This window comes from Neofelis nebulosa, chromosome 7, assembly GCF_028018385.1.
Source record: "Neofelis nebulosa isolate mNeoNeb1 chromosome 7, mNeoNeb1.pri, whole genome shotgun sequence".
Taxonomy (NCBI): domain Eukaryota; kingdom Metazoa; phylum Chordata; class Mammalia; order Carnivora; family Felidae; genus Neofelis; species Neofelis nebulosa.
This window is the reverse complement of record NC_080788.1, coordinates 80,111,319-80,139,026: the sequence shown is the minus strand read 5'-3', so window position 1 is coordinate 80,139,026 and position 27,708 is coordinate 80,111,319. Positions and strand designations below refer to the sequence as shown.

Genomic DNA, 27,708 nt, shown 5'->3' with positions numbered 1-27,708 from the left:
TGTAACTATCCTATTCATTTTACTATGCTGCTATTTATAGCTGAACAAAAACATCACAATTATTTACTGTTTGAAAGTCAAAGAATTGCTCAATCAAAAACAGTTTTATAAAAATGAACTTACATTACCAAGAATGAAGCTATTTTACTTTGCAGATGATGGGTGATTTCAGTATCAAATTCAGAATAGTAAGGAAAAATTCATATGGGGACAATGCAACTTCCATAATTTCTAAATGGATGTAATTTACTGTAGGCACTAGAAACTTAATATGTTCTCTAAAGATTTCTTTAATTTAGTTGTTGCTAATTTATTCACACTAATACAGAAAAAAATACTGCAAAATTTTTCATAACAAAAAAACTGTGCATATCTCTGTGTTTTAGCTGGCATGTGGTTCTACACAGATGGTTTGGGGCTTTCTTTGCTGCAAAACAGATGGGCTCACACTGTCCCTTACCAATCAAAAGAGAACTTGAAAATATAGGAATATCTTTACCTACATTGCGTCCTTTAATTCAAGAAATTAAAATGCCTAAAAGTATAAATAACTGCCTATGGAAAATAATTTTTGAAATGGGATGTCATATGTTGAAATTATACAGTAACCCAGTTCATGTTTAATGCAAAAATATAAAAAGTTTGGCTTGTACTTGATACTGTTTGTAACATATAACTATTAACTGAAGAAATTTACAACTATGGAATGACTGTTATCATGTGTTCACCTTGCCTAAAAAACACTGCTGTTTTAAAACTTGCAGTGTAGTTAAGCATATTTCAATTCAAAGTGATCATTCCAGGCAGCATCATACATTGAACCAAGTTAGCAAACATATATGAGTTTGGTACATTTGTAACTGACATACTCTTACAACCAGAATTAAGGTAAAAACAAAGCTCTGAATTAATCTGAATGCTTTAAATACTACTTTGATTATTCACAAGAGAAATTGTGAAGTCTTTTGTACGTTGAATTAGAATTGTGGCCTGGCTTCAGTTTGAAGATTTCTGTTGAAATGTGGAAGTTTGATATTCAGGACTATCAAAAGCACCGTCTTTCTTTTGTATAGATCAGTAAATTGTCCAAGGGAATATGGTGGCACACTGTCATATTAACACCGCCATTGTAGGCTCAGCAGCTTAAAATATAGTGTTGCTTATAGGGAGGGTTCCTACTATTTTTATCTCAAATATACAAATGACATTGTCAACATGTGATGCTGTGACCAATGTTTGGTATTTTGTAAGTATACGTTCCAACAGTCAGTAACTTTGCTGATCATAGTCCTGGCTAACAGCTTTCAGAGGCTGGTGTCTCTCTCTTTGTGCGTTATGCATGGAGTCTAGTTTAGCTATCTGGTCTACCTTTGTTTACCCAGAATAAGTGGTTTCAGAACACTGTGTACCCTGTATTTTACTTCTCTCCCAAACTATGCATTTGTATATCGTACAACCTATCCGGGAAAGGAAAAGTGATGAAGCTCTAATGCTTAACTATGAGAAAAAAAATCTAGAGCCACTTAGTATATATCTATAACTCAATATTATCTCTATATATATTTATATAAACATACATATACATACATATATTTACATGTATATTAGCAACTATACATATAACTGTATTTCTCTCTCTCTATATATATATGTGTATATATATGTGTGTGTGTGTGTGTGTGTGTGTGTGTATATATATACACACACACACACACACACACATATATAATATATATATTTATATAGATCTTTATTCCTTGAAATATTTTACTGAGGAATACAGAAAGACATTTTTTTCTACATATGAGTAGCATATCTTAAATTGGTTTCTTTTTTTAATGCTCAGAATCTGAAAAGAAACTGAGTATTTTTTCTTTTGTCTGCATGATGCAAAATAACAGCTTTGCTTATATTTTTTCAATTACATGAAAACCAGTATCTCTCATAGATCTGTGATGAAAGGTTTTTCCAGGCTAGTAAATGTAAATAAAACTGTAAAATAAATATATTTAAGAAAAGAAACTGTTCTCAAGCGCTCCTAAATACTTTGGCAGCATCTGCATAAACAAACAATTGATACAATAATTACAAATATTTTTTATGCATTCTATAAAACCAGTTTCTAAAGATGTCTTTGAGCCGAAACCTAGATCAAATTACTGTAGTTGAAGGAAATAACACTGCACTCTTAAAAATGTCCCATATTTTAGGTTTTTGATAATTCAAAGAGTCTTTATTATTATTTTTTTTTACATTAGTAAACTTTGCTGGGATGCTTTTCTAGTAAGAAGAGTTATGAAATTCTCACACTTAATATTCAGTCAATAGACATTAAACTCACTAGAGAATCAAGAAACATAATCAGCAAAATTTGAGCTTTGCAGCATTTTTAAGAAAAGTACCTGAATTACTGGGAATATTCTGACAATTGAGGGGGACTAATATAGTCCAAGATAAGCCCAAACAATGAGGCTGAGCATTTTATGGATTCTTCTTGAACTCCATTGAGACAGAGCATACATCTGTACAACTTCTTGGTATTGGAGAATTTAGATTTTACCATCAGCCATTACTGTTTTTTATGGCTCTTCAGTATCCATCTCAAAATGGATCTGAAGTACCCAAAACATAAGAAACATCCATGTCTATTTCTTAGAAATTTAGAATACAACAGAACTTCTTTTTCAAATTTAAAATGGCCTCCTACTAATTATGTCTAAGGTTAAATTTTGCCAAGCTACATTGACCTGAACAGAAGCTTAAGATCCTTTATTTGTCTTCCATCAAAACTCAGCTATAAAATTGTGTTAGGTTTCTCAGAAACAAATACTTGTTATATTAGGAAACAAAAATTAGCAACTCCTCCTCATTTTTTCCTTATTTCAACTATTAATATCTAAGAATAATGTATGAAAATGCAAAAGAAGTCATTACTGTTATTTGTCCTTTCACTGTTTCCAGTTATTTGCAGATCTTCCCTTTGATGAATTAGGTTATTCATTGTACCACTGACACCAGGCTTGGCCACAGGACTTTCTTTTCCAATGGCTTGTTAACCAAAGTGATTTACATCATATCTAAGCTGCAGCTGTCATAGCTGTCACATGATTCTGCCATTATTCTTTCCCCAATGCAGTAGATAAGGTTTGTTCTTCCTGTGTGAATCCCACAATGAAAAAGGCAGGGGGCAGAATCATAGCTGCTCCCCAGCTGACTTATAACATGAAGAAGAAATAAACCTTTGTTTTTGTGAGCTCCTGAGATTTAGAATTTATCTGTTACTACAGTAAAACTTATAATAAGCTAACTAACATGGAAATTTCTAAAAGATATTACATCTTTTCATTTTTGTTACATAAAAGGAGCTCTGCCTGCAATATGGAGGACTAGTGGGCATGGAGAAGTCTGGAGAAAGGGATATTAGTGACAGGATGTCAAGAAGAATAAGCTTGCATATCTGCCACCAGGTAACTGACAGTTTAGTGGGAGAGAGAGAGACGCAAATTGTTTCCGAGCTGATGCAGAGCTCTGAGTAGTGGGAGTTGGGGGATCATGTAAGGCCATGGGCAGAAGATAAGTATAAAGAAGAAGAAAAGGTAAATTGGAAATATGGTTAGTGATAATATAATAGCTTTATATAGCAACACATGGTAGCTACACTTATGGTGAGCATAACACAACGTAGAGACTTAGAGAATCAATAGAGAATCACTATGGTACGCCTGAAACTAATGGAACATTGTGTATCAACTCTACTTCCATAAAAAAAAAATAAATGTAATTGCATTCTAAGCAAAAAAGTACATAATAAAAACAAGGGGTAACATATATGATCAATAATATGCAGTCTGAGAATCGAAAATGTGTTTAGATGAGTTATTTTAGAACAACATAAAATTTCTTATCCCTTTCCACTTAGAAGTATCACAAAGTTGCTCTACGATCATAAGTAATTCTCTTTCAAGTCTTCCAGAATGCCAAAATGATGTATAGATTCAAACAGCCAAACTGTTTGAGAGTGATGTTTTGAAAAATAAATACATGAAGTAACCCTTGTAAGTTATCAGAATTTTAAAAAAAAAGGTAAATCAAATATCGAGTGAAACTTGGTCAAGGATGATTACGAATGATCACTAATTATTTCCTGACTGATCTGACATCATTGAGTAATCTGAATTTAGTTCTTTGTTTTCTTTATGATAAAAGACATAGTTCTTTTGGTGTTTCCTGGACTGCATAAGCTATTCCTCGTGTTCTTAAAATTTACTTTTTAATTAATATTTCTTTATTAGTTTATTTTTAAAAGCCTTAATTGTTCATTGTAGAGAATTTAGAAAATATAGACAAGCCTCATTTACCCCTTGAACTCCTTCATCAGAAAACCAAAAACAAAACACTAAAAATTATCACCCAGTGATAGCTTTAAACATTTTGATTTTTAAAAAAATATATATTTTATATAATATATGTTTACCTTATACAAAAGAGATGATACAATGCTATTATTTTATTATTTAATTTTTCTACTATGTCACTAACAGTTTCTGTATCATTATATTTTAATCGTTTTACATTACTGTATAGAATTCCATTTATAGACTTAATACATTTAATCCCATTTTATATTGTTGTGTATCTAGGCTATTCCTGTCTCCTTTTTTTTCTTTTCTAAACAATTCAGTACACATCTATTCCTAGTAATACATGTTTTTGTTTCTAAATATAATTTATTGTCAAGTTAGCTAACATACAGTGTATACAGTGTGCTCTTGGTTTGGGGAGTAGATTCTCATGATTCATCGCTTACATACAACACCCAGTGATCATCCCAACAAGTGCCCTCCTCAGTGCCCATTTTCCCCTCCTCCCCCTGAGCCCTCACCAACCCTCAGTTTGTTCTCTGTATTTAAGAGTCTCTTATGGTAAGAGTCCAAACTCAAGACCCGAAAAACAAATAATCCAGTAAAGAAATGGGCAGAAGACATGAATAGACACTTTCCCAAAGAAGACATCCAGATGGCCAACAGACACAAGAAAAGATGCTCAACATCATTCTTCATCAGGGAAATAGAAATCAAAATCACAATGAGATATCACCTCACACCAGTCAGAATGGCTAAAATTAACAACTCAGGAAACAACAGATGTTGGTGACAATGGGGAGAAATGGGAACCCTCTTGAACTGTTGGTGGGAATGCAAACTGGTGCAGCCACTCCTGAAAACAGCATGGAGATCCCTCAAAAAATTAAAAATAGAATTACACTATGACCCAGAAATGTATCTTTGAAAGCATTTAAGGCATTTTCTCAAATATACCATGTACCAGCAAGATTTGACAATATCTCTTTTTGTCACTCAATAGTCTAATAAATAACTCCTCTTTTCCTGGCAAAAAAAAGTTCTTAAGCTATGAATTGTGGACTTCTCATGCTAGTGAAGAATATCATATTAGCCTATCAGATGGTTTTTGTTTCTTCATTCGTGAAAGGTGCTTTATTGCCTACTGTATTTTTCCCAGTAATCTAGGAGCTAAGTTTGTCTGAAAAGGAATAAATCAAGAAAACACAGTTGTATCCTGTTGTCTTATGCTTGGATGTGCACATCCTGGCAGTACTGTGCCAGATATCAGTTCAGTATTTAGATGTTGAATAGTATGATCTCTGTCTCTGTTGAGCCCATCACCATGAGAAGATTATTTGTCTCTACCTGGCAGGACTTAGGAGTGGCCATATAACTTTCAGGCAGAAGTTTAAAAACCAATATAGGATTGTCTATGTTTCTTCCCCCACCTTTACCATGAGACCAGGTCCAGATAGTGACTGCTCTGTCACCTGGCTCCTGTTATTCACATTTGGAATAGGGCCACAGATGCACTGTACAGAAAGCATGAGTGGGAAATAACCCTCTATTGCTGTAAGGAACAGAAATTCTGGATTCATTTGTTATGACCTATTGATTATTTTCCTGAATAATGCAACTGGAGGATAGCCTCGAATAGGTGGAGATAAGATCATGAGTGGCAGTCTAGAGTAGTAGATGAAACCAGTCTCCCTAGTCTGACAAACTGCTTTTGCTTCTGCCTAAGCAAGTAATCTTAAGGGCATGGAAAAAACTTTTCCAAGTTTTCATATCCTCACAGGAAAATGGAGATAATAATATCTACTCTCAAATAATTGTTATGAAGATTCTTTTTGTCTTCACTGTTCTAAATATTTTATTTTTTTAATATAAATACAGTTGACACAGTACCATCTGTTTTCATAGAATGCTACTACAATACTATTGACTATATTGTCTTTCCTGTACTTTTTATCTTTGTGACTTAATCATTCCATAACTAGAAGCTTGTATCTCCCACTTCCCTTCACTCATTTTGCCCATCCTCCACCCCCCTCCCCTTTGGCAACCATCAGCTCTCTGTACTTATGAGTCTGTTTTAGCTTTTCATTTGTTTATTCATTTGCTTTGTTTTTTTATTTCATATATAAGTGAAATCATATGGTGTTTGTCTTACTCTGTGTCACTTATTTCACTTAGCACAATACCCTATAGGTCCATTCATGTTGTCTCAAATGTCAAGATCTCATTCTTTTTTATGGCTGAGTAATATTATAATGTGTGTGTGTGTGTGTGTGTGTGTGTGTGCATGTGTGTGTATACACACACATACATTATACTATATCTTCTTTATCCATTCATCTATGAGTAGACACTAGGGTTGCTTCCATATCATGGCTATTGTAAATAATGCTGCAGTAAACATAAGGGTGCATACATCTTTTCAAATTAGTGTTTTTGGGTTTTTTGTTTGTTTTTTATTTTCTGTTTTTTGTTTGTTTGGTTTAGTTTGGTAAATACCTAGTAGTGGGATTACTGATTGTATGGTATTTCTATTTTTAATTTTTTGAGAAACCTCCATACTGTTTTTCACAGTGATTGTATCAATTTACGTTTCTACCAGTAGTGCATAAGGATTTCCTTTTCTCCATATCCTCATCAGCATTTGTTACTTCTTGTCTTTTTTATTCTAGCCATTCTGACAGTTGTGAAGTGATGTCTCATTGTGGTTTTGATTTGCATTTCCCTGATGATGAGTGATGTTGAACACCTTTTCATGAGTGTCTTGGCCTTCTGTATATCTTCTTTGGAAAAATGTCTATCCAGGTCCTCTGCCCATTTAAAAAAAAATTAAATGTTTTTACTTTACTTTTGAGAGACAGAGAGAGAGAGACAGAGCGTGAGTGGGGGAGGGGCAGAGAGAGAGGGAGACAGAATCTGAGGCAGGCTCCAGGCTCCAGGCTGTCAGCACAAAGCCTGATGTGGGGCTCAAACTCAAGGACTGTGAGATCATGACCTGAACCGAAGTCGGACACTTAACCAACTGACCCACCCAGGCACCCCTGCCCATTTTTAATTGGATTATTAGTATTATTATTGGTGTTGAGTTCTGTAAGTTCTTTATATAGTTTGGATATTAACCCTTTATTGGCTATGTCATTGCAAATATCTTTTCCCATTCAGTAGATTGCCTTTGCATTTTGTTGATGGTTTCCTTCACTGTGCAAAACCTTTTTATTTTGGTGTAATCCTAGGTGTTTACTTTTGCTTTTGTTTCCCTTGCCCAAGGAGATATACCTAGAAAAATGTTGCTAAGGCTCCTGTCAAAGAAATTGCTATGTTTTCTTCTAGGAAATGTATGGTTTTAGGTCTCACATTTAGGTCTTTAACTCATTTTGAGTTTATTCTTGTGTATGGTGAAAGAAAGGGGTCCAGTTTCATTCTTTGGCATGTTGCTGTCCAGTTTTTTAACACTGTTTATTAAAGACACTGTTTTTACCCATTGTGTATTTTTGCCCCGTTTGTTGTAGATTAATTGACCATGTAAGTGTGGGTTCATTTCTAGGCTCCCTATTCTGTTTCATTGATCTTTGTGTCTATTTTTGTGCCAGAACTAGTGCTTTGATTACTTCAGATGTAGTGTATTTTGAAATCTGAGGTTGTGATACCTCTAGCTTTGTTCTTTTTCAAGATTGCTTTGGCTATTTGGGGTCTTTTGTTGTCCCATACAAGTTTTAGGATAATTTGTTCTAGTTCTGTGAAAAATTTGGTTGGTATTTTGGTAGGGATTGTATTGAATCTGTAAATTGTCTTGGTTAGAATGGATGTTTTAACAATATTAATTCTCCCAGTCTGTAATCATGGAATATCTTTCCATTTGTTTGTGCCATCTTCAATTTCTTTCATCAGTGTTTTACAGTTTTTAGAGTACAGGTCTCTCACCTTCAAGGTTAAGTTTATTCCTAGATATTTTATTCTTTTTGGTACAAGTGTAAATGGAATTATTTTCTTTTTTTAAGAATTTTTTAAATTTTTTTTATTATTAGAGAAAGAGAGAGTGCAGGCAGGGGAGAGGGGCAGAGGGAGAGAGAAAGAGAATATTCAGGCTTCACACTTAGTGTGGAGCTGGACATGGGGCTGTATCCTATGACCCTGGAATCATGACCTAAGCCAAAATCAAGAGTTGGCCACTCAACTGACTGAGCCACCCAGGCATCCCTGGAACTATTTTCTTAATTTCTCTTTCTGCTATTTCATTTTTAATGCATTTAGAAATGCAACAAAGTTCTGTAATTTTGTAGCTTGCAACTTTGCTGAATTCATTTATTATTTCTAATAGTCATGAAGATTGAATGAGATATTGATTGTAGTGTTTACATTCTGATACTGTATAGAAAAATTTCAATATATATCAGCTATTATAGAGAGAGAGCACAAGTGCGGGGAAGGCAGAGAAAGAGGGAGAGAGAGGATCTTAAGCAGGCTCCATGCTGTGGGGTTTGATCCCACGACTCTAGGATAATGACCTGAACCAAAATCAGGAGTCAGACACTCAACCAAGTTGAGCAAATTAGCAAATGAGCCACCTTGGAGTTGGTAAGGGTATGGAGGAGGATGTTTTCGTGTTGATATGTTTACTTTGTTATGGGTCGTGACCAATGACAGAAGTAGGAGACATTGTACCTTTGATTCTCAAATCCCTGAAGTATTAAACAGGTATGTTTTTAAAATGATATTACTTTAACATAGTTAATTGCAGAACTGGGGGGAAACTGTGAAGTACAAGTAACCTTTGAATGTGCCAACAGCTACTTCTTATGGCTTCATGGTTCTTGAGGTCCTAAAGTAAACTTGGAGCAAATGGCAATATCATCTCATCATCAACAACCAAACAATCCCATCTGCCAGCCTCATGCCTAGGTCTTCTTTGTCATTATGCATATTGTCCTTTGAATGTGAAAGTGGGAAAAAACAATTAGCTCCAACAACTGTATTGCTTTATTTAAATCTTTTCTTTCTCTTTTCCATAGCATCAAATATTGTTCATTTGTGTTAATTGTGCATTTATAAAAGTTCCCAAATTAATTGCAGAGAGTTACTTTCACAGAAATAGAGTCCAACTTAAATACAGACTGTTCAGAATATAATTTAAGTAAGTTATATTTATTATAAATTAAATAAGTTAATAAATACAAATAAAATATATAATAAATTATAATTTAAATAAAATAAAAATATAATTCATGAAAAAGTAATATATGTGCATTAAAATGTTAGAATTTGCTAGAATTTAGTTTAGCTTCTGTCTCTTAATACTGTCGGACCATGGGATTCTCTTTTCATGACCTCAAAATCAAGATGAAAATGGGAAAATATCTAGTCCAGTATCTGAATATTTGCAAACATCCAGATGTTTGTTTATGTATAACTACTGAATACTTATAATTTTGTCCATGTAAGTCATATTGGTAAAAAACATGAGCCCTTTCATTTCTGTTTTGAATTGTAAGGATAACGGGGAATGAGGGGAAACACTGCAGACATTCCAGAACCGTTGAGCAAGGAAAAACTTGCAACCGTGGTAATTTTATTGGCCTGACAAGTAAAAGAGCTGCCTTAAAATGACTCAAATTTTCCACGCAGACAAGGGCATTACTGCGGAATGTCTTCCTCTTGTGGAGAAATACAGTGGTATCTATCAGAAGCAGAGCAGCTAATATTTACTGCCCTAACATACCAGCAGGTGAAATGTGAAATAGACAATGCAAAACTCAAAGGATGGTTAGAGAGTGAGAACAGCGTAAGAGATACTATGAAAGCCACACAGAATACTGACATGTGTGACAACTTACTAAGAATACAGTGTGAAGAGAGTCTCAGAAGGGGTTGTGAATGAGCCCGGTGAACTCAGAAAAGCGGCGATGGGAAGTTTAGAGAAGGATTGTGGAGGGCTTTGAACATCAAGCCAAAGAGTCTGGATTTTGTTCTGGAGACACTGGGAACCCACAAATAGTTTGTAAGCAAGGGCTGACATAATAGTTTGTGCCATGGGAAGATTGATTACCTGGCAGCAATGTGCAAAAGGGAAGTGTATGCAGAAGGTTTCCTGGTTTTCAGATGACAAGGTGCCATCAAGATAAAAAGGGGCCTTTTTTTTTTTCAAGTTTTGTTAGCGGAAATCTTATATTCCCAATTCTTTTTTCTTTTAAACTTTAAAATCTGTACACATGACAAAAACAATAATCTTTGGCCTTAGATTAAGGTTTTAAACTCTGTAAGAAAACTTGGGGTCTGAATTGCAAATCTTTCCTTTTTATTATTTTTTTTGCAGTTAGTAACATTCAACAAAAGCATGAATTGTAGAATGGCATAGAGGTCACAAGAGAAGAAACTACTATACTCTAGAAAGCCTTAGTCAGTCTCTGTTCTACCATGTTAAAAAAAACCTGAAAACAAACAAAATCCCAAAATACTTTATCATACAATCCCATTGTACCATCATAGCTTTATTAGTCATTATGAGGTCTGTAAACTCAACACTATGTAACTAGAGAAACACTATATTATCACAGGCTTTTTTGTCTGAGGAAGACATATTTTGCTATTTCTCTTGAAAAATTGACAATAATATTCATTCATGCCTTCCTATGGTGTACATATTATTAACTATAAACAAGTAAGTGAAACTCAAATGAGCCACTGACATATTTTACAGAACTGCCCTCTACATAATTTTGACACTTTTAACAAATGTTAGCTGAATTCGGTAGATACATCATAAAATTTTCACCCCCTCTAAATAGCATCAAGAAAGGCAGAAACATTCTGAACCTTTAAGTAGATAACTACAATTACTATAATCTTTTTTATATCATCTCTTAGAACATGTTTGAATTATAAATGCCATGGAGGGATTTCAAGGATATAAAATTTCAAAAACAATGAAGGCAAGTGACTTTTTTTTTATATTTGTAACTCACCTACCTTTCACAAAACCCTACAAAGAAACATTTTGTCAACTAATAATTTAATAAATTTAACTTGTGATTTGAAGTGTTAAAACAAAGGATTTTTTTCAATGCAAGTCATAGAAGAGGGGTTTCTGCTGTACTGTTTCAGAACTCTTTCTCAGTAAAGAAATCTCATCTAATCCTGTTTCATCCTTTAAAACTGCCTACACGCTAATCTCCAGGGACAAATTTAATACTTTGCAACAAAGAGAATATATCCCTTTTCAGTTTGAATAGAGGAATTGTTAGGACACCAGTGAGGTATGAATAACATTATAATGCTGCCATTTACTTGGCAAAAGAAAAAGAAAGTCTCTTGTTGCAACCAAAGAAGAAGGCCTCCTTCTTTGGGTTAAATTTTTTGACCCCTGGTATATCCCCAGACACCTATGTTACTGTGCTATTTGGGTCTTTTACCTCTTGCGAAGTAAACACTGAGCAAATCTAAGTAAACAGTTTGTTTTAGTTGAAGATAGAAAGACTCCATTTAATTGAGTTTTGATGATAGATGTGCTCCAAATGGTGCAAACAACTTTGACATGGTAAAATAATATTGTCTTATGGCATGTGTAACACTACATAAAGAATCTTAGCTTAGCACTTTCTGAGTTTACAACATTTAAGTGAGAAAATGACAAAAGAAAGCCAAACTGTCAGAAACAGAAAAACCTTGAACAATCCTAAAATACGGAGTATAATTCTCTTCTTTATTCATTTGATTTTGGGAATAATCTTTGCAACAGAAGGAAGGGAATGAGAAAACAGCTGAACTTTGTACTTGTGAAACTTTATTTTTCTGTGGTCCACTGCATTTAGCTGAAAATAACACCTCAACTAACACTTGAGCGTTGATTATATGATATGGTTGTGGGTGAGTAGTTGAGGCAAATCAACATGTCAAGGAAAGTAAACTCAGACAAATCTTTCCATTTTATTTTGTTTACTATAACCATTTATGGAATATATATAAAGTATATTATTAAAATAATCATGGAATTTAAAAATCAAAATCTATGCCTTTAGTTTCTACATAAAATATAATACTCATCTGAATTTTTTTATTAGAAACTAACTTATTGTGAAATGGCAAAATGTAGTTAGATTATCATTAAACTCAAAGACTAACATTTTTATTCTCTTACCTTTGCAGTATAGGAAATCCTTTTGCTAGCTTTTTTTTTTTAATGTTTATTCACTTTTGAGAGAGATACAGAGGGTGAGTGGGGAGGGGCAGAGAGAGAAGGAGACACAGAATCTGAAGCAGTTTCCGGGCTCTGAGCTGTCAGCACAGAGCCTGACAGGGCTCTAACCCACAAACCACGAGATCATGACTTGAGCCGAAGTTGGGCACTTAACCGATTGAGCCACCCAGGCACCCCACCTTTTGCTAGCTTTTGAGAAATATTTTATATAGTCTTACTAAACATCGTGTGTGTGTGTGTGTGTGTGTGTGTGTGTGTGTGTGTGTATAGTCTTATATAGTCTTACTAAACATCGTGTGTGTGTGTGTGTGTATATATATATATATATATATATATATATACACACACATATATATATATACCCACACACAAATATATACATATATGTGCAAATATATACATATACAAATATATACATATATATATCTATATCTTTTTCATTCCTTAGAAACAAACCTTTTGACATTCAGAAGAGTCACTTGATTTTATCTTAGTCACATAATATAGCTAATCACATTTATAATGTATTTTCATATATGTGCTACTTTGTATTTATGGGACCACCATGGCCCCCTTTAAATACAGGACAATGGTATCTTGTGGGAACAGAGGCAAAATTTCATGCTATTTCAAAATCAGGAGTGGTGAGAAAAAAATAGAAGCTAGGGGCACCTTGGTGGCAGGGTCGGTTAAGCATATGACTTCTGTTCAGGTCATGATCTCACAGTTCATGTGTTCAAGCCCCACATTAGGCTCTGTGCTGATAGCTCAGAGCCTGAAACCTGCTTCATTCAGATTCTGAGTCTCCCTATCTCTCTGCCCCTCCCTCACTCGTACTCTGTCTCTCTCTCAAAAATAAATAAACCTTAAAATAAAATAAAAAAAAAGTAAAAGTTAGAAAAAGTGATTTGGGATAACTATAAGCTATCACTCAAGATTTTCTGGATGTTCTCAAATTTATACTACCAGTAGTAACCTCCAAATGTTTCTGAGTCCCCACCAAACAAAATTACAAAAGCAAATATGTCACCTATCCAATACTTGCAATATATGTTATAAACTTTGGATATACACTGAGAACTTTCTTAATTTTCTTTCTCTTCTATATTTTCAGTTTCCCTCTTAGGACTTATTCTTGGTTTTGTGTGTCTAAATATTCTCACCTCTTCCATCTTAAAAAGTAAAAACTCTTGAACAGACACTTCACAAAAAATACACAAATAACCAAAAACCCATGAAAAATGCTTCAATTTATTAGTCATAATGGAATTGAAAATTAAAACCTCAAATTAAAAACTCACTCTAGAATTACTGAAATTTAAAGAGACTGAAAATATCAACTGCTAGAAAGAATGTGGCAAAACTGAAACTTTCAGAAACCACTAGTAGAAAATTAGAATGATACAACCACTTTGAAAAACAGATTAACATTTTCTTATAAAGTCAAATATACACCTGCCTATGACCCAGTAGACCTAGAAAGATGAAAAATATTTCCATAAAAAGGCCTGTTCAAAATGGTAAAATGTTCATGAGCAGATAGATGAGTGGGTAGACGACGTATGCTCTATCGGTACAATGGAATACTACTCAGTAACAAAAAGCAAAAAAACTGATGATTCACAACACAACTGGATGAATCTCCAGAATGTAATATTGAATAAAAGAAGTCAGGCCAAAAAGAAAACATACTATATTCTTCTGTTCATATAATATTCTAGAACAAGCACAAATAAGTAAGCTATGGTAATAGAAATTAGAATAGTGACTTTTTTGGAGGAATGATCTGAAGGGGACATGAGGAAATTTCCTGAGGTGATGGAAATATTCTATACCTTGAGTGAGGTGATGGTTATATGGCTTCTAAATAGTTTCTATATAGTCTTCAAAACTTTGAACTTTACACTTAAAATTTGTATATTTTCTGGTATAGATATTTCAACTCAAAAACTGGCAAATAAGACCCTGTTTGATTCCATGTAGGCCATCTGATAAAACCCATCTCTTTAACCCAAACTTCTAGAACAAGTTATTTCCATTTGTATTCTCCAATTCCCTACCTTCTGCTCAGCTTTCAACTCAATCGTTGACTACAGTAAAGTCCCCTACCCATATGCTATTCTTCCCATAAGGTCCCCTACCCATGTTATTCTTCCTATCAAAATTCTCTTTCCCTGGATTTGGCCTGCCTAATGCCCACTCATTCTTTAGGTGTCAGTCTAAATATCACCATCTCCTAACTCTCTAGACCATGTTGAATGCTATAGTTATGTTTTCCCATAATATTATCTGCTTTCATAACACAGCATTTAATCATCTCTTTGTATAATTACTTGCTTAAATTATCTCTCTTTATACTGAGCCATATGCTCTGGGATGGGATGTTTATTTTGTCCACTTCTGCAAAGTTTTTGGTGCATGGTATCTGAAAAACTATTTGTCAAATAAATAAATAGATAGATAGATAGATACATACATACATACATACATACCTACATACATAAAGAAACCATCCCACTTACATTTCACATATATGTTCTATCACTCCTGCCTTGATTTCTTACATCCTTTTTCCATAATTCCAGTTTGAGCCCTCAGGATCTCTTCCCTAGGCCTTTGTGATAAATCCGTAACAGATCTCTCTGCCTTTGGTCTCTTGGCTTTCTAATCCACCATTCACATTGCTGTGAGAACATCTTGATAAAAGTGCCCATTAAAGCAAGTCATTTTGTCTTTCATCAAAATATTTGATTATTAAATAAATTAAAAACTTTTGACATCATTTCTTCAGGATCAGTCCCTCTTTTTCTATGTAAAAGTCTCTTGAACATCTTTTTCTATCCATTTCTGCCTTCTCTTCACCTTTTGCCAACCTCTTAGCTGGTCTCTGCTTCCATTGCCTTTCCATTCTAGTGGATCTTCCACAGACCTGTCAGCATTATCTGCTCTTAAAATAAATGTGACCATACTTCTATTCAATTTAAAATTTTTATTGGCTTGCTGTGTCTACCGAATAACATTTGTAATTTCTTACCTGGGAGCACAGCACCCTCTGCAATGAAGTTATTAAACAAACAAAGAAACAGACAAAGAAACAAAACATTTGCATATGGGGCATCTGGTCCAGTTAGTTAAGCATCTGACTCTTGATTTCGGTCATGGTCTCACAGACATGAGGTCGGACCCCATGTTACACTCCACAATGAGCATGGAGTCTCTTTGGGATTCTCTCTGTCTTTCTTCCTCTGCCCTTCCCCTTGTTGGCTTTCTCTCAAAACAAACAAACAAACAAACAAACAAACAAAATAAAACACAAAAACATTTGCACTTATGGTTTCTTATTTTGCTAAAAAGTCCGTTTCTCCATTCTTCACCTTGAAATACTCAGTGAAATATCACACCATTGTGGTCTCATCTAAGCCCCCAGAAATGGCTAATTTTCCTGCCTGTTGTCTATGCTACCCCCGTGGCTTAGTTAATGTTTCTGTAATAATATTTCCATGATGTATAATGATTTTTCTCTTTTCATGTTTGTTTTCCTTGTTAAGATTATGGATCCTTGTGGATAACAACAGTGTATTATTTTATTTTTATCCCCTGTACTCAGTACAGCGGTTGGGGTGGAAAGGTGATCAATAAATATCTCTTAAATTAGTGTACTAATGAATGATGAATCCATACCATTTCTGAATGCTCTTGGCCTTTTCACATGCTGCTCTTTTGCTTCTGTGGTTTGCTCAGCCTGGATTGCCCTCCTTCCAGTTCTGTGATTAGTGAAAACTTACACCTCTTAAAATTCTGGTTCATCCGATTCTTTTTATATGACACTCTACTTGCTTTCTCGAATAAGAATTAATTATGCCTCCTGTATATTCCTTTGGTGGCTGTTGCTTATTTATCCATTATTTAACTTCATAAACATAATGTTGTGAACTGCCTACATGGCAGGTGCTATATATGCTATGGAGCTTACATTAGAGAATGTGACCTGGTGGCTACCGTTGAGAAGTTCACTAATGGAGAGAAATATTTGTAAAAATATAGATAAAATTTAGTCTGTTAAATGCTATAATCAAGGTGAGAATAAAATGCTATAAGATCAGAGAGCTTGTAGGAATTAATTTGACATGATTCATAGGCAATGATTCATAGAGTGGTTGAGATTTGAGCTGGTACTTGAAAAAAGCATAGGAGTTTGACAGGCAAATGGGTGGTTGTAAAGATATTCTAGGCAGAAGAAACAGCCTTTGTAAATGCACAGATTCATGAAAAAAGAACTTTGGCAACTGATTCACCCTCTTTTAGCCTCTACACTGATCTCTTAAACTCCTTGTCCGTGGATATGACACTCTTGAACTCCAGCTAACAACTTATTAACTCTCAGCAGTAGACTCTAGTCAGCCTCTCCAATAACTAAACCTTAGACTTGGTGTCACCTAGAATGGTAAAAACTCTAAAATTCTTAATTCCAATATTCCCTTCTCATTGTTCTAATTCTCCCAACTTATTTTGCCACACTTATTTTCTGAACTTGTCATGATCTTATAACCCTTCACTTCACACTTTCTTGAGGGTGTACCTTCCTTCTATTGTTTTCCATAAGAAAGGTATGTTGACAGAGTGGCCTCAAGATTTAGAAAAAATAGTAACCAGATAACTAATAACAAATATTGTCATAAACATTTGGACGTTGTAAAGTGTTTTTTTGGAGCTTTCCTGTTGCCATAGTTAGGAACATCCAATGATGGCTCCAAATACAGAGGATGATATTCTGTAGCAGTTACTTGAGTAGAATCCTGTATCCCTGAAAGGATATTCCTGAAGCCTAACAACTAGAAGAGGGATGAGCAAAAAATAGTTTCAGAGCACAGTTAGGACTTCCTTAGGATCCCTCTTGGGGGTCATATACTCAGACAGGAAATCTCTGAATTAAGAATGAGTGTACCATATTAGATAAAATCGTACTTTATTTAACTAGATTACTTAACTCACTTTCAACTCTGCAACCCAATGTTATGTGTTTAGATATATGATATGTATACATTTATTTAATTAGCCTTAACTTTTGTGACTGTACATTAAATCTGGAAAACTATTGAAATAATGCATTAAAGGCGATACTCCCAATATTGTAAATAATGCTTTATCTTAATACAGATTGCATTTAAAACATACTGTGTTAATATTGTTCTAAGCATTTGGCAGAGATTATATCTTGGATTGAGTTTGAATTCAAGCTGAGGCAATCTGGATTCAGAGCCTGGGTTTACAACCAACAGCTTTGAGGGAAAATCCTACACATCAAATCATCCCAGCTGTGCCACTTACCACCTATGTTATCTTCAATATGTTACCCAAGCTCTGTGAGTCTCAAGATCCCACATATAGAATGTGGATGATACAGAACTTACATCCAAAGGTTGTTACATATATTAAATGAGATTGTTATATATAGTAAATGGGATTAAATGAGACCTAGAAATCACTCAAAGTCACTTCTGCCCTATTTTATTCATTGAGGCAATTTTTTAATCCTATCCTGACTCAAAAGCAAGAGGCAATATACTGCTTCTTGATGGGGAGTGGAAAAGTTCTGGAAGAATATGTAGAACTGAAAATATTGCTGTGAACATTTTTGGAAATTACAGTTTGCCATATTCATGAAGATTGCCAAGAAATTTAGCTGCAAGAAACATATTCTCCCTGATTTAGCTAGGGCTGCAGTATAAAGACAGTCAGACTAACCTTTTACCTCTGTACTTAATTCTCCACATCATTCAAGTTCAATCTTTATTTTTTTAAAAAGTTTTTGTTTAAATTCCTTTTAGTAAATATACAGTATAGTCTTAGTTTTAGGTGTAGAGTATAGTGATTCAACACTTCCATACATCACCCAGTGCTCATCACAAGTGTACTCCTTAATCCCCTTCACCTATTCAGTCTATCCCCCCACCCACCTCCCTTCTGGTAACCATCAATTTGTTCCCTATAGTTAAGAGTCTATTTCTTGGTTTTCCTCTCTCTGTTTTTTTTTTTTTCCTCTGCTCATTTGTTTCTTAATTCCACATATGAGTGAAAATCATGGTATTTGTCTTTGTCTGATTCACTTAATTTGCTTAGCAAATTGCTCTCTAACTCCATCTCTGTTGTTGCAAATGGCAAGATGGCAAATTATTTATTTCTTCTTTATCTTCTTTATTCATCTGTCGATGGACACTTGGGCTGTTTCCATAATAAATCTATTGTAGACAATGATGCAATAAATATCAGGGTGCATTTGAATTAATATTTTTATATTTTTGGGGTAGGTATCTAGTAGTGTGATTGCTGGATCATAGGGTCATACTATTTTTAACTTTTTGAGGAATCTCCATACTGTTTTCCAGAGAAGATGACCAGTTTGCATTTCCACCAATAGTGCAAGAGGGTTCCCCTTTCTCTACATTCTCCCCAACACTTATTGCTTCTTGTGTTGTTGATTTTAGCCATTCTTTTTTTTTTTTTTTTTTTTTTAATTTTTTTTTTTTCAACGTTTTTTATTTTTTATTTTTGGGACAGAGAGAGACAGAGCATGAACGGGGGAGGGACAGAGAGAGAGGGAGACCCAGAATCGGAAACAGGCTCCAGGCTCCGAGCCATCAGCCCAGAGCCCGACGCGGGGCTCGAACTCACAGACCGGACCGCGAGATCGTGACCTGGCTGAAGTCGGACGCTTAACCGACTGCGCCACCCAGGCGCCCCGATTTTAGCCATTCTGAGAGATATGTGGTGATATCTCATTGTGGTTTTGACTTGCATTTCCCTGATGATGAGTGATGTTGAGCATCATTTCATGTGTTTGTTGGCCATCTGTATGTCATCTTTGGAAGAATTTCTATTCATGTCTTCTGCCCATTTTTAATTGGACTATTCAATTTTTAGGTGTTGAGTTTAAGTTGTTTATATATTTAGATATTTAACCCCTTATCAGATAAGACATTTGCAAATATCTTTACCCATTCGGTAGGTTGCCTTTTAGTTTTGTTTATTGTTTCCTTCAATATGCAGAAGCTTTTTATTTTGATGTAGTTCTAGCAGTTCATCTTTGATTTTGTTTCCTTTACCTGAAGAGATCTATCAAGAAAGAAGTTGCTATGACCTATGTCAAAGAAGTTACTGCCTGTGTTCTCCTCTATGGTTTTTATGGTTTTCAGTATCACATTTAGATCTTTTACCCATTTTGAATTTATTTTTGAGTATGGTTTGATTTCAATCTTATTGTATTTGTTGAAATCTGATTTATGACCTAATATGTGATCCATTCTGGAGAATGTTTTATGTGCACTTGAAAAGAATGTGTGTGTATTCTTCTGTTTTAGTGTAGAATGTTCTGCATATATCTGTTAAATCCATTTGGTCCATTGCTTCATTCAAAGCCATTGTTTCCATGTTGATTTTCTGTTTAGATGATCTGTTCATTGATGTAAGTGGGGTGTTAAGATCCCCTATTATTATGTTATTATCAATTGTATTATCCCTTATGTTTGTTATTGTTTTATTTATCTGGGTGCTCTTATGTTAGATGTATAAATATTTATAATTGTTATATCTTCTTATTTGATTGTTCCTTTTATTATTATATGGTGTCCTTCATTGTCTCAAGTACAATCTTTAAATCAAATTTTTATGTCCTTTTCATTTTATTCCTCACTCAATAGAATAATTTAGAACTTTTCTTATATTTGATATCTTACCTATATATGTAAGAAAATACACCACCCTTAGTTTTCTTTCCTTCCTTATTCAGCTTAGATCACTTGAACCCTCTCTTTACTCTCTTGGTGAATTCAATATCCCCAGTCCCTCCCTTATTCTTCTTCTGTCCAGTATTCTTAACCAGTCTCCAAACCTAAATGCTTCTCAACACCTACATTCTAATGTTGTATTTTCCAGGAAGTTTTCCTCACTGTTTTCTTGTCTCACTGCACATGCTTATTTAACCCATAGCTCAACTGTAATTAAATATGCTAATAAAGCTTGTATTTCTATTGCCATATATACTTAAAGCTCTTGTCCCTTTATCCCCAAATTTCTGTATAATTTTCTCCAGGATGGAGGAGATACCCAAATCTCAACAAAGCATTCAAACTGAATTCACTTTTCCCCTTTACAAGCTATTCTTTTGACATCTTCCCTCACTCTTTTACCCATTTCTTTTAGTCCAGAAATCTTGTACTTTCCCTTTTTTAGCCTACCATCTACTTTCTATTACCACGACTAATTGATTATACTCCGTTAGTATCTTTAAATAGGATGTCCACGACCCTGTCTGATTTTAGGGCCTCATCATTTCTCAACTGGATGCCTTTATTCACTCCAATCCCCCCTCACACTTTGCATCTAACTAATCTCTATAAAATCTAAGCTTTATCATGTCATTCTTCTTTGTAAAAATTTCAGTCAGTCCTCATAACCTACTGAGTGAAGTCCAAAATCTTAATTATTTCTAAGAAGACTAATTTTCTAGGCTCTACCTAACTTGCCAGTGTTATCTGTATATCCCTGGTTTGAGGAACACCCAATGATTTTCTCTTCTTCAAAATGTGCTGATCTGAGACTCTGGGATTTATTTAGGCAGATGCCTTCTCACCTTTTTCTGATAACCCAAAAAATCTTTTTGACATTTCAACAAGTGCTTCTTCCAAGAAAATTTATCTAATGCTGCAAGCTGAATTCCTTTCTATAGTGGCTCCTACAGAAAGCTGTAAAAGTATCTACCAATCAAAACATCATAATGTAATCATATTGTTGGCTTAATGGTTTGCTTAGGTGTAGGAACTGTGTCTCATTATTCTTATTTCTCCAATGTCATTTACAGTTTGTGTCACATCATATCAGCTTGATGAAAGTTTTTTAATGAGTGCATGAATAGATTCTTACCTCAAATATCTTGTCTCTTTCTCACTTTAATTGAAGCAAATCACTAACAAACTTTATTACAAAACTTTCTCTAATTGTACTACTTTGTAAATTCTCTTAAAATATTTTTTTAGGGGGCACCTGGGTTAAAGTGTCTGACTCTTGATCTTGGCTCAGTCATGATCTCATGGTTCAGGGAGTTGAGCCCTGTGTAGGATTCTGTGCTCACAGTGCAGAGCCTGGCTGGGATTCACTTTCTCCCTCTCTCTCTGCCTCTCCCCCACTCGCACATGCACACTCTCTCTCCCAAAATAAATAAACATTAAAAAATGTTTAGGGTTTCATCAATATTTATCACCATGAGTATATTGTATGATAATTAACTACACAAACAGTGGCATTATACAATAAGTATTTGTTGCTCATGCATATAGGTTGGTCACATTGGTTGTTCTAATTATCTTGGTTGGACTTGCTTATACATCTAGGGATGGCTGGCTCTTGGTTGATCTAGGATGGCTTCAAATATTATTAGTAGGGCCTCTTAGTTCTGCTGCAAATATTTCTGGTCCTTCTCCCAGGCTAATCTGGCAATGTTTTTCTTTATAGAATTTGTAGAGGTGTAAGACAACAAACCTCATTGTGTAAGCCCATTCAAGCCTCTGCTGATGACACCTCAAGCCTCTGCTGATAATGTTTTGCTTTTCATCCAAACAAACCACTAACATTATTTTAACCAAGGCATGTCACATGACTAGCAATTTATGCCCCCTCCCTTACCTTGAAAGAGCACTTCAAAATTACAATGCAAATGCTGTAAGTAAGTGGAATGTTTAAGAATTTGGATCAATATTGCAGTCTATCACAGAGCCATTCAATCAATAAAGTCACCAGTATCTATTGTTAGCATTAATTGTACAAAACATTCTAATAAAATTATATACAAGTTATTAGAGAAAAAATAGACTAGTCATCCTTTTCCTCTAGGACTGAAAAGTTAAATTTAAATTTAAATAAAGAAGAAATCAATGGTCAAAAGTTACATATATGGGATAGGATAAGAGATATTTAATTATCAAAGAAAGAAACTGTCACCAGCAACAAGAATCGTTAAAGAAGGCTTTACAGAGGAGAATGAAGAACTGGATTTGGAAATATTGCTAAGCTTTTAAGAGAGACGAAGAAGGAATTTCATGTAGAACAATCTCCCTTCTTTCATGGTATCATTAGTTTATCACACAAATCGCTTAGTATTCTTTATCTGGAAATTTGCAGACATCATTCCTAAATTGGTCTCGATATGGTGATTGGTGCATTACAAGAGAATAACAACAGTAAATAATTCATAATCAAATCTCCCTTGAAGACATAAGTAAACATATAAATAACTATAATAAATTAGAAGGGAACATGATGACTTTGATTTGATTGACAAAACTACCTGATGTTTTGTCTCCAGGGAGACATCATCAGGCATGGTGCAGATTTTCCACTGCAAATTAGAATTCTGTGCATGACTTTGCTCTGAAACCGAATTACCTTTGAATTTAAAAATGCTTTAGGGAACCAGGCTTGTGTTGATGACAAGGAGAGTTATTAGTTTTAACCACAAAATAGAATATTTACAAACTATGTGGAAAGACCAAGTTAAGCCAAAATGAAACTGAGTTTTTAAGAAGTAACTACATTAAGAGAATTTAAGAAGTAAATACATTAAGAGAATATGACAAAAATCTTAAATGTTCTATTAGAAGTTTTATTTTGTTTTTAATTTTTGTCATTCTGGGTCTAGGTTTCTTTAACATTTCTGTTGCTGTCTGGCTTTTAGTAACTTTATTAACGTAATATTTTCAGTCTTTCATAGGCATACTTTTGTAAACATGGAGGCATTTATTTCTGCCAAAAAGATTTAAAGAGTGAATTTTCATACCAGACTAGGTATTTTTTCAAACAAACCACAGTAAGCCATTTAAAACTGGGCATTTAATTTTCATCTCCCTCCTCCACCATGCCCATCAAATACTATGCCATACCCTGGTCTCTTTTTCCCTTCCTTTCTTCCTTTCTAGGCTGTAAGCCTTTTAATAACTGTGGTTAAAATCACATAGAATCCAATATTTACCTTTTTGTCTGTTCCCTTGGCACCTGAAGATGTTGCCGAAACTGCGACATTAATTTAAATGGCACACTACTTTTAGAAATAGTAACTTTTTTGCATTTATTCAGAGAAGTTATTAATGAAGCAACAATGAAGTGCATTCAGTTTTTGACAAGTGTTTCTCCTGGGGGAAAGGTGATGAAAAAAAACTCCAAGGGCTGGTTCATTTTTAGAAGTTGTTTACAAGGTTACAACACACTCCATTTATCTGTCTAAGAATATGTTGCTTTATGTTGCTTAGAGAGTCATTCCACCAAGGTTCATCTCATTTATAAATAATGATCTGGAACATCACCTAGTGGGAGCATAAAATTCTATGGATTCAGAGGTGGGTAGAAAAACATTGGTTAAGTCTGTAGCCTCTAGATTGTGATCTCAGTTCTGCCTCATTATAAACTTAACTTACATATCCCTTAGCTTCCTGGGTTTCATTTTTTCTTAAAAAAAAAAAGTGTAGTATATAACACTCTTTTCTTTATGGGCTTGTTATGAGAAATAAATAGGATCACAGTATGTGTATATATATACATATATATATATATATATATATGTATATATATAATTTTTCCATGTTATAGTAGAAAATTTCAACCATATCCACATTTAGAGAGAACAATATAAAAAAATATCCTAGTATCCATCTCTAGTCTCAGCTATCATTTTCTGACCAATCTGGCTTCTATGTTCTTATCCGCTTCTCTCTCCACAATTATCTTTAAGCAAATTCACAATATTTTAGTATATCATCTGTAAATATGTTAGCATTTGTCTTAAAAACTAAGGTCTTATAAAAAATCACAATACCATTATCACAATAAAAATAATGATTATTTAATGTATCAAATAGTGTTTAAATTCTCCCTGTTTAATACATTTTTGTAACACTTTGAATCAAGATCTGAATAAGGTCTAATTAGTCCATATATTGCAATAAAATGTTATTTTAAGCTTTGTCACTGCTCTTTTTTGTTCCACATGCCTTTTATTTGTTGGCAAAACTGAGTCATTTATGTTGTAGAATTGTTTCCTCATGGGGTTAGAATACTGTTCTGTCTTTTGTATTTTTTTATTAAGTTGTAGCTATATCTAGAGCCTTAGTAAGATTTAAAGTTCACTTTTCTTCATGTTCCTAAATTTTATTCCTAATATCTTGTAAACAGTGTATTTTTTCCTCTACAAACAATTGATTTCCTAGTTTCTATTGTCTTTTCAAGTAGTCTTTTCAAGCAAAACCATAATACACTAAACAAGATCACACATCAGAATGCTCTGAAACATACCTTCCATGTGTTTCATTTATGTCCAAGAAAGGATTCCTGTTGCACTCATTGTTACCCCTTGGCACCCATCACCCACCATCAGAACACATGTTTAAGAGTATGGTGGGTAACTACATTGTTTTCCTCTCATCCTTGTTCCTTCTTTGTCTTATTTATCTTTCTAAAAAAAAATTAGTTGTCTGGAGCACCTGGGTGACTCAGTCGGTTGAGCATCCGACTTCGGCTCATGTCATGATCTCACAGTTCATGGGTTCGAGCCCCACGTCGGGCTCTGTGCTGACAGCTGAGTCTGGAGACTGTTTCAGATTCTGTGTCTCCCTCTCTCTGCCCCTCCCCTGTTCATGTGCTGTCTCTGTCTCAAGAATAAATAAACATTAAAAAAAAATTTATTAAAAAAATTTAGTTGTCTTTTACCACTTGATTTGATCCATTTAATATTGCATTTTCCATATGTAAATCATAAACCATGATGATTAAACAGTCAATGCATCATTCAATGTACTCTCTAGAACATTATGAATATGGCTTTTGTAGTCTAGCCCATCTCCCTGCCTCTTTCCTCACATGCAAGCACTATTTCTTTGATTTAAAAATTAATTTTCTGTTATATCTATGCATCTATAAATATTTAGTCTTTACTGAACTTTATTAAAATTGTACACTAAATGATATTTAGAATGGATATTTATTCAAACTCTGTTCTCAAGTTTCCTCCATTTTGTTGTCTAATTTGTTTATTTTCTCTACTGCATATAGTGTCATTTACCCATTTATGTATCCATTCTCCTATCATTGGGCATTTGAGTTGTTGTTTTCAGTGTTTAATAATTTCACATGATGTTGCCGTAGACATTCTTATACCTGGCTCCTGGTGCACCTGCTCCAAGGTGTCTCTAAAGATTATATCTAGGAGTGGAATGGCCATGTCATATTGCGTGCACATGTTCAACTTTACCAACTGATACAAAACGTTGCCAAAGTAGTTGATCATTTTATACTGCTATCAACAGTATATAAAAGCACATATAGAAAAATTGCATTTTATTGATCAGTGACTTCAACATTTGGCACTACCAGAATTCATGATGTTTGATAAACTAGGTGTGTCGAAAAGTATCTCATTCTGGGCTTATTTGACATGGCACTGATTAATGATGTTGCACTTTATTTTACTTGAATTATTGCCCATACATATTTAAACTTCTTGGAAATTTCTGTTCATATATTTTTCCTGTTTTTGTTTCTGCTTTAGAGGAATCTGTTATATAGTTTAACTACTATTTTTTTCATCAATTATATATGCTGCAGTTATTTTCTCCCATTTTATGGTTAATTTTCTAATTTGTTAACTATGGCTCTCGATGAACAAAAATTTAAACTACCAATATAATCATATATATATATTATCTTTCATGATTAGGAATTAAAACTTTTTCCTTTTTATCCCTATTCTGAGATTATAAAACTATCTTCTTTTTATCTAAAATTTGTAACGTTTTGCTTTCCATCTTGAAATCTTTGTTCCACTTGGAAGTGGGTTTTTGTGTATAGTGTGAAGTACAGTTCCATTCTCCCCCCCCCCCCCACCACCCAATATGAATAAACAAGCTTTTGAACATCTTCTAGGGAATAGTTCTTCATATTCACAATGCTCTATAACACATCTGTCATATATTAAAGTTCTATATATACACATGTATCTATATACTGGCTTTTATTTGGTTCCACTGATCTTTTTGTCTCTATTCCAGTATACTATTCTTCTAAATACTTGAAATTTATAATAATTTTTGAGATCTTGGTGGAAATGTTTTCCACATTAATCTTGTTTCTGAATGTTTTGGATATACGTGGCCCTTTGTTCTTCTAACAAAATTTTGATGTTGAATTCGTTTAAAAAATCTTACTGGGATATCTATTTAGTTTATATAGAACCTATAGATATATTTGGAGAAACTGACATATATATAAAAGTAAGTTTCTGAATTTGTAAACATAGTATATCTCTCAGTTGATTGGGTATTCCTTAAGATCTTTCAATAAATTTTCTAATGATCTCCACAAATGATGCAAATGTCTTTGTCGACTTCTGCCTCAGTAATGTATATATTTTGTTGCTATTGTAATGCTATCTTTTAAAAATTATGATCAGTTTGCTTCTGATGTACAACAAAATTCTTTCATATTTCACTTGTATCCTGACACTGTGCTAAACTTATTTTTAATAATTTGTTCACAGTTTATTTTGAATTTTCAATGTAGACAAGAATCATCTGCGATAATGACAGTGTTGTTTCTGCTTTTCTAATTCTTAGGCATTTAGTTTCTTTTTCTTATCTGGATTACCCAAGTACAGTTTCTTATCTGTATTAGTGTGGTGATAGATGTGTTTTTGACCTGTGTATAAATTAAATATATATATATATATATATATATATATATATATATATATATATATATATAAATTTGAAAGCCTTAATTTTTAGAAGAGATTAGATCCACAGCAAAGTTAAGAGAAAGGTGCAGAAATAACCCATATATCCTCTGCCCCTACATAAATGTAACTTACCCCATTATGACCATCCTCCACCAGCGTAGTACATTTGTTACAACTGATGAAGTTACATGATTAATCATCAGCCAAAAGTCACAATTTACATTATGGTTCACTGTTGATGTTGTACATTTTATAGTTTGGACAAAAACATAATGACATGTATTCACCGTCATGGTTTCATATGCAGTAATTTCACTGCCCTAAACATTCTCTGTGTTCACCTATTTCTCCCTTTCTTTCCCACTCTGGCAACTACTGGTCTT

At 34.0% G+C, this 27,708-nt stretch overlaps 1 long non-coding RNA gene across 3 annotated transcripts in view; it reads left to right on the top strand.

Moving 5' to 3' along the window:
* LOC131517046 (uncharacterized) overlaps window positions 1-27,708 on the top strand; it is a 140,161-nt gene that overhangs the window by 27,076 nt on the left and 85,377 nt on the right. The window contains exon 1 of one of the 3 annotated variants that reach the window (XR_009264358.1): window positions 17,028-17,159. The exons of the other annotated variants lie outside the window; for them this stretch is intronic. This is a non-coding gene — a long non-coding RNA (uncharacterized LOC131517046). Of the gene's footprint in view, window positions 1-17,027; window positions 17,160-27,708 lie in introns of those variants that run through there. 3 annotated transcript variants of the gene reach the window in all.